Raw genomic sequence first — 8,840 nt, 5'->3', positions numbered from 1 at the left:
CAGCAACAGCCACGCCGGTGGCCACGCTTCTGGGAAGGAGATGAGAGAATTCAGATTCTGAGAGGTGGCTTTGCCGAGACATCAGACGTCAGATGTTTTTCCCAGGGAGTTTAGGAAGCTTTAAAGATCCTTTCTTTTACATCTGTCTGGGAGAGAAACCTTGGAATACAGCTGCTTCTTCCACCTTCCAGCAGAGGGAGACTTTGTCTGCTGGGGAGATTTCCACTCCTGATGCCATACCTGCAGTAGATTGGCCAGAGGAGACAGCTCGCTTTCAAGTAAGACCAGACAGATACTTTGAATGTTAATAAGTCGCTAGGACTGCATGGCATTTGCCTGAAAGTCCTGAAGGAATTCAAATGTGGAACTGCGGACTGCTGGCCAAGCTGTATAACCTGTCATCAACATCTCTGGGCCAGAGCATCAGCGGATGGCCAGTGTAACCCACCCCCCGACCCCCCCACTATAAAAAATGACTAGTGAGTCTGACTTCCATCCGTGGTAGGAGAGTTGTTTCTGTAATACATTCTGTAATACAAAATTCTGTTTCTGTATGTTAATAACAGTCTTGTGACAAAGAGTTGGTGTTGCTTATGTAAAGGGGAATCCTGTGCCATCGCTGTGCTGGGTTCTGTGAGGGTCTCAATAAGCACAGGGAAGGGGATCCAGGAGACATAATACATTTGGACTTCTAAAAAGCCATTGACAGTTTCCTCACCGGAAGTTATTAAAGGAAGTAGGTTGCTAAAAGGAAGTAGGTTGCTAGAGTGTTGGAGGAACAGTTCTTTCATGGAATGAAAGGTGAGTAAAGGATAAAAAGCAAAGGGTAGGGTGCATGGGACACTTATCAGGATGGAGAAGAATAAGCAGTGAGGACAGCACAGGACAGCACAGGACAGCACAGGACAGCACAGGACAGAATAGAATAGAATAGAATAGAATAGAATAGAATAGAATAGAATAGAATAGAATAGAATAGAATAGAATAGAATAGAATAGAATAGAATAGAATAGAATATTCAGTTGTAAGAGACCTACAGCGATCATCTGGTCCAACTGCCTGACCACGTCAGGGCTGACCAAAAGTTAAAGCTTGTTGTTAAGGGCATTGTCCAAATGTCTCAAACATTGACAGGTTTGGAGCATCGACCACCTCCTTAGGAAGCCCCTCCCAGTGTTTGACCACCCCCTCGGTAAAGAAGTGCTTCTTAAGGTCCAGTCTGAACCTCCCCTGGTGCAGCTTTGAACCATTCCCATGCATGCTATCCGGGGAGAAGATATCAGCCCCTCCCTCTCCACTTCCCCTCCTGAGGAAGCTGTGGAGAGCAATGAGGTTTCCCTCAAAGGACAGCCCAAGAATTGCTCCTGGGACTAGTTTTATTTAGCATCTTCATGGATGACCTGGAGGAGAGACTGAGTCATGAAATCTCCAAGTTTGAGGATGATACTGACTTTTCTCAGGTGGTCCAACACTGATCTGATGGCAAAGAAATTCAGAAGGATCACAGAAAACTAAGTGGTTGGGCAAAAGAATATCAGACGAGCTTCAACATAGATACATGTAAGGTAATACATTTCAGGAAAATAATCTATCCCATTCCTACGTGATGCTGAACTCAGAGCTCAGATCTGCAGTTGCAGATCAGGAAGGAGATCCTGGACTTGTAATTTATTACCCTATAAACAGGTTTATGCAGCATCAGCTAAAATAAATGTTGGGCATCATTGGCAACAGTACTTAGAGAGAGAGTGGCATTATAGCACTATATAAGACCTCCATACATTCTGATCTTGAGCAGAGGGGGATGATCTGGTCCCTGTATTTCAAGAAAGACATGATGGAGTTAGAGGAGGCACAAGGAAGGCCAGCTACAGCAATCAAGAGGATGGAATGGTCGCTTTACGAGGAACTGTGGAAAAGGCTACGGCTCTTCCATTTGTAGACAGAAAGGCTGAGAGAAGTTATGAGTGAGGTTTATAGAATCTTGAAGGTGGTGGGATTAGGTGAATGCAGATCTGTCTTTTGCCACATTCTGCAACATGAAGCTGAGAGCTCCCCTCAGTTACCAAAGAATTGTTTTCTAAAAGGCTGGCTCCCTGCCCACTGGTCTGAAACCATCCCACCGGCGGAGGGCTTGCAGGGGGCCCTTTAAGAGAAAGGACAAATAATCCAGGATGCTACTGGCCTGGCATCCACTCTTTGTCTGGAAACCCTCTGTCCTCTGTTCCACCTACAAGGCAAACTTTCGTCCCATCTTACCTCCTTGACTCATCTCAAGCTGTCATCCTGGCAGGGAGAGACTGCAAAAGTGACCAGCTGACCAGCTAGCCCAGGACAGAGAATCACTTGCCAGCTATTTAAATGGCAGGTATGGGGCTGTTTTGGGAGAAGCCTTGCAGAGTGGGTCTGTGGAGCTTGTTGCCTTGCTAGCTTTGCCCAGGGGGTGCTGCAGCATCCTCGTGCCACCACAGCATTTCACCGGTGGAATGAATAGAACAGCTGAACCAGCTCAGAATAAAAGACCATTTAATGCCATATTCTGGCTGTGAGACCATCCAGTGGCAAATTCCTTGTGGAAGACATAAGAGCAAGGAAGTATGTAGTAAATCCCCCAAATATTCTCCTGTCTTCCAGCAGTCTGAGACAGATGTTGACCCTGTGTATTTAGTTGTGCTTTTCCTCTGCAGCGTCTCCTTCCAGTTATTTTATGAAACCACATAAACATTTATTCCCCACACTCTCCCGAGGCAAGGTGTCCACGGCTGGAGGGATGCTGTGTGAGGAAGCCTCGTGCTTGTTTTGGGCCTGCCTCTAGTTCTTCTATATTGTCTTTTGAAGAGACAGTGAGCAGTAATTTATTTTCACCTTATTGATTTTCCTTAAGGTTTTATTATACCTATTTATTATAGCTGTTACATCTCCTCTCCCCTGTCATCTTTTCGTTAGAGAAGAAGGCAGAGTTGCAGGCAGCCAGGAGCTCATGTCACTGGGTGTCTTTCAGAGAAAATTGGACAAAACTTTTTTCCAGGAATGACCTTGTTTGGAGCAGCCCTGGGGTTTGCTCCAGGAAGCACAAGCCGGTCTTGAGAGGGACCTCTCCACACCCTGATGCCCCCAGCTAGCGCCAGAGCCCAGCATACCCTAAATGTGCACTCACGAGCGCTCCCAGCCACCCAGCCCTGTCAGAAAGCAGGCACTTGCTGCTGACACTCCATGGTGGGCTTCTCCCTCCCAGTTTCATGGATGGGCCCAGGAAAAGCCAGTGCACAGTGAGACACTGACATTGGGGCCAATGTCCCAGCCACAGTGGTCCCTGCGGGGTGGAGGGTGGCAGAGGTTTTGCGGGGTGCTGGCCTGCTGCCCTGTGCAAACGAAACTGTGGAAATGGGGTGAGGTGACACAGGGGAGATCAGCCTTTCTCAGAGAACAAGACCATCCTTTGTCTTACAGCCACTGCTAAAGGCAGACACGAAGCTGTTGAAAAATTGAGAAGCAGGCAGGAGCCATCATTTTTCCTTGCTCCAAGGGCACTGACAGGCCTTGATGGTGCTGATCAGCCTCTCCTCTGGGCCTCCACCTGCACCCTTCACCCGTGGAACCAAGAGCCCCATTTCAGCTCAGCCCTGGGTTTTACCCCCTGCCTTAGCTGTATCGTGGCCTGTCTCCACCTCTTTCATGGCTATGTCTGGCCATGGATGCTGTTTGTCCTGGTACATGGACTGATGTCCTGGCTTGACCTCAGACTTGCTTGGCAAGCACTGGACTGTGTCTGGGACTGAACCTGGCCTGAAAATCAACATCTCAGCTGGACCTTGGCCCTGCTTCGTCACCACAAGCTCACCTGATAATCTGGACTCCCAGCTGAACCTGAGTCCATCCCTGCCCTGCCAGCCTTGTTATCTCCCTTGTCTCCTGGCTCCCTGTTGGTTAGGAGCAGCTGGCTCCCCTCTCTGCCCTGACAAAAGGAAACTTTCTCAGCAAAACGTGTCGTCTCTCACCCACCACCCAAGTCCCACTTTTCCATCCCAAGTCCAGCCTTTTCTCCTGCAAAGCCCCACTGCAACCCTTCCCTCCCCAGGATCTGTCTCCAAGACATCCAGTGCCCCGGCCACCCCAGCTTGCTGTCACGGCTCCATCTCACCAGGCCAGGTGGCTGCTGCAAGCTGAGCTACCACCCAGGCAGTCCCAGGCTGTACCTGTGGGGACGAGTCAGTCATTTGGCTTCAGGGAGAAGGTTGATGATCATCCTGCATACTGAGTATTGTTTTAAGCTCTGGAGGACAGGCTGAGAAAGATCACAACAGGAGAAGTTAAAAATACAGGTATTGTGAGTCCTCGTCCCCATGCTGGGGTGGCAGGGCATTGCCCCAGCATTGCTTCAAGGCACTGGGTTCAGTGCTTATGGATCCCAGTAGCACTGGGATCTTAGGGAGTAGCACTGCCTCTTGTAATCACCCGGCACCCAAAACACCCAACAGCAACGTGAAGGGAGTGGGTTGAAATGGGACAGGGTAGGATGATTTGAAGCAGATACGGTGGCCAGTGGGTGACCAGAGGTTTTGGGTGTGAGGGGCTCTGCCGAAGCTGGGGAGCATGGTTGGGATCACCCCTGGGGATCAGGGCATGGGCTCAGCACCAGTATGTTGTGTTAGCTGGCAGGCAAGGTGGGGCATTGTACGGGGCTGTCAGGAAGGCGGCCAGCAGATTCCTCAGCGATGGGGTAGCGCCGAATGACCTCAGAGCACAAATGGTCTGCACAGCTGGTGGACTCCTCTGAGCACCCTGCCTGTGCTGAGGAGAGCTCAGGGCCCTGGCTCCCTGTCCAGGAAACAGCCCCAACCCTGTAGCACCCTGCAGATTGGCTTGCTTGCCTGCCTGCTGAGGCTGGAGGGGAGGAAAGTGTTGGCAGCTCGCAGATTTATAAATAGAAGAAGAAGTAGAAAGGCAATGGTGAAAGTCAAAAAGCTATCCCCACCCCAACATGAGGCACAAAGCTGGTTCTGAAAAGGGCTGAGCAAAATTGCTGGAAATAAAGAGGTCGTGACTGCTTTGGAAAGCTGCCATCAGTTTTTACTGCTGGGTAAATGCTTATGGTCAGTTTGCGTATGTATAGGCAACCTGAGTACTGCCATAGTCTCAGTATTAAAAGAGTAGTGCCATTTTAGGTCCTGTTAAAGGAGCTTGATGTTTGTATTTCAGCAGCTTTCCCTCACACATGTTCCGTTTGGTAAGACTCCCTACCACCAAAGAGTGCTCTCTTGGGTTCAAACGGGCATCGAATCTTCCATCATCCTAGATGCTGTCAGTGCCTCTGATAGTACAGAATGGAAACTAAAGGGCCATGGGGGGTTGGCTAACTCTGAAACAGGGGTATAGACCTCCTCACCCAACTTGCCTCCTGTGGAAATCACCAGCATCGTTAGCCAGGGATATTGTGAGGAAGGGTTAACGCTAAGGCCTAGTGTCCTGGTAATGGTGTGTTAGAGTAGCCAGTCCCCTCGTAGCCAGTCCCCTCAGTGGCTCCTCAGGTACCTGCAGGAACCTGGTGGATTTCTCTTTGAAGAGGCAGTGTTCCAGTTGCAACCATACATTTGCCATCATCTGATTTTTCAGCACTCACCAATAAGAATTTAACCCTGATCCTTTAGAGTTGTGTGTGGTGTGGACTTGAAGAACATCTGCAGTTCTGATGGGAGTGAAGTGGGCTGTTGTGTGTATGCCATGGAAGAAGGATAAGGGAAGAGAAGGAAGGACTAAAGACTGTGGGAGAGTCCTTCTTGACTAGGTCCCTTCACTGAAGCTGCTTTTGACCAGCTGTTCCTCATCCGGTTGTCACTGCTATTAGCTTGTGACACTGCCTGCAATGTCTGGCTCTTGGGCATGTTCACATCCCATTATTTTTCTGCGGGCCACTTATTCTGAGCCAGGCATGCAAGGGAAGGGATACTTATCTTGCTAAACCCAGCAATAATTCATAGGAGGAAACAGATGCCTTTTCATAAAGTACTTGTTAGGTATCATAGGCTATCCCCAGTGCTTGTGTGTGTCACAAAGCATAAATGTCCATCTGAAAAGAATCTTTGCAGTGGACAACATCAGGCAATCTGAACAGAAGTGCCATCATACCCACTTGTAATTATACCCACTTTTCCTCTTCTGTTCACCTCCAATGGTTGCCTACAGAAGTTGCCCAAAGGATGTGCAGAGATCCACAACCGACCTGGATTTACTGCAAAATTCTTTGTGCGTTTGCTTATGGCACTGAAGGAGAATTGTTGTGCATGTCTGGAGACGGTGTATCCTTGAGTCCACAGCCTGGGATCAACTTTCTGAAACACAAAGGCGATCTTGGCTGCATCACATTTCCAGCTCTGACATTGTTAACTCTGGCCAACATTGGCATGGGTGAGATAGGTGTAGACGTTAAATTGAGGAGTTTCTGAAAGTCACAAATGCTGACTTCTTCAGTAGGACAGCAGGCCCTAGGACCTCCAACAGCTCCTCTGTGCCCAGATCTCAGGGAACAGAAAAGAGGGAGCCTTGCACATACACGTGACATTTTCCCTGTGTCGTGAGAATGATGACAAGCCCTGCAGAGGTAGTGTCAGATGAACCGCAGGCAGGGGTCAAATCTTCAGCCAAATTGCTGCTTGTTGGTGCACTGCAGGTAAGGCAGTGAAGGAGGTCTCTTCTCTGAGCCATGACACTCTGCAGGTCCCACTCTCAGTAGGAAAGGAAAATATAGAGAATCTGTCTCCTAAAAAAAATCGTTCGAAAATCACAAGACTACTGTATTTTGTTCCTAATCTAGAAGCAGATTCGAATTAGTAATTGGAGTGGAGGAGAGAGGGACTGGGGAGTCAGGGAACCTGGGGTAGTTTCCCAGCGTTGGCTTGTAACTGTAACTTCAAGCAATCCCCAGAGACACTTCTCAGTCTGACTTCTGACCTGTGTCTCAAGTAGAGGGAACAGTCTCACCCATTCTGTCCCTCAGAAGACTAGACAACACAGGAGCCATGTTCCTGGGAAGCAGTGGTTACACCACACCATTTATCCCAGTGCTGAGTTCTTGGATATTGAATAGGTTTCCCCTATACACTTACGCCACCCCCAGATGTGATGTTCCTGCCTGCAGGGACTTCACGCATTGAACACCTTTCCCAATCACTGGATCATCCTTCAAGAATGGGTGTGAAGGGGCATCCTTGAATGGCTCAAGACCTTTAGGTCATCAGCACCACAACCTCACTCCCCAGCTCTTATCCAGAAGCACAGGGACAACCAGGAGCCTAACTGTGCTACTCCTCTTGCCTTCTGGTTTGCACCATCTCTGAGCAGCTGCAGACGGGCTCTTTGCAGCTCTGTGATGGCAGTCCAGGGCCTCTCACGTTATTGCCCTGATGTGGGGCTGAGCACTGAGTGACAAGCCCTTGGCGTAATTGCCCTCCCTTCAGGGAGCAGGCCAGAAGGTTCAGTCCTGTGGTGGGAACCCAGAGTACTTAAGGTATTACTTGGTTACAGGGGCTGCTCTGATCTCCTCTGTTAGACTGTCTTTCACCTCTGTCCTCTCTCAGCCATCCTCACCATACTGTTCCCTCAGAGGGAGCACAGAAGCTCATTAGGGCAGCTTAAGCCTTAGAGGACCCCTGCATGGCCCCAGCTGTAGGGCACAGGGAGGCCAGTGATGTGACAATGTCATCATGGCATGAATCACTGCTTCAGATACCCAAACTGGTCCATGTCCTTGAGAGAAAAAAAGAGTGCTTCAGAGGAAAGATCTAGGACCTGGTGTCCCCAGGAGCTGCTTTCCTCTCCGCACTCAAGTGGAAAAAAGAGATTTTGGCACAGGAACATCCTCTGGGTGGAGGTACTGAGAACAGGTGAAATGCCTGCAAGTCATTGCGGTTACCATTAATAATCTCACCTTCGCTGTAATGCTCTGTAGTACCAGTGCTTGTGAAAAGCCTCATCTGCTGGATCCCATGAAGGGACCTGAACCACTTAACAGTTTCTGCCTGGCCTCCAATGCTCACTTGTGCAGGCAACTGTGACTGACCCGTCTTCATCCCCTTTGGTGGCCAAGAGCAAGCACTGGCACTCACGTTCATTCTGAGCCCTGCTGTCAGGGTCTCACCCTTACTTGGCATGGCCCCACCATGAGGACCATGCCCCGGCCTGGGGACTCGCTTTGCTATCTCAGCTGTAAGGAAAACCCAAGCTGGAGGGAAGGGGTGAAAAGGGTGGGTCTGCCAAAGGGTCCCTGAGGCTTATGATGGCATGGTTAGAGCAGAAACAACCACCCCACCCTCATCTCTACACCACCACCCCCTCCACAAACAGGGCAGATGGATAGCCACCTTCCTTCCCCCATTCCCCCTCTTTTCTTCCCTCCCAGAGGTCACCTTCAGCGCGGAGGCAGCGTGCCCCCAGGACCAGGAACATGGGGAAGGGGCGGAGCGTCACGCTTAGCCCTGTAATGCCTGGCAGCCCCTCCGGCTGCTCGGCGCAGGCTGGACCCAGCCCAGAGGCTGCAGCGGGGAGAAGGAGGCAGCCCACGGCCGGCCGTCAGCGCTGCGCTGCTGGAGAAGGTGAGAGGCTTGGAATGGGCGGGAAGGGAATGTGGGAAGAGGAGCTACAGCGGTGGCAGGATGGAGTAGGCTGGACAGGCGTGGATTGGGCACCCACCCCTTCCAAACCAGTTTCGAAGACTCCAACGTTGCGTGCCGGCGCAACGTGGAGCGCACCCGCTTCCCACGTCTGGTTGATGGTGAGCTCGTCGGGTGGCTCTGCCTCGAAACGTTGCGTCTGGTGGGATGGGTGCCGCGGTACCGGCTGGTTG

General features: G+C 50.5%; 1 protein-coding gene across 1 annotated transcript in view; it reads left to right on the top strand.

Moving 5' to 3' along the window:
* Positions 1-8,529: 8,529 nt before the first annotated feature.
* LOC104513411 (serine/threonine-protein kinase SBK2-like) overlaps positions 8,530-8,840 on the top strand; it is a 9,644-nt gene continuing 9,333 nt past the window's right edge. The window contains 1 exon segment of the mRNA XM_010156751.1: positions 8,530-8,589. The gene's annotated coding sequence lies outside the window, so the exon portion shown is untranslated.

Source organism: Eurypyga helias, unplaced genomic scaffold (assembly GCF_000690775.1).
Source record: "Eurypyga helias isolate BGI_N326 unplaced genomic scaffold, ASM69077v1 scaffold8000, whole genome shotgun sequence".
NCBI classification, from domain to species: Eukaryota; Metazoa; Chordata; class Aves; order Eurypygiformes; family Eurypygidae; genus Eurypyga; species Eurypyga helias.
This window is presented reverse-complemented; position numbering and strand designations above follow the sequence as displayed.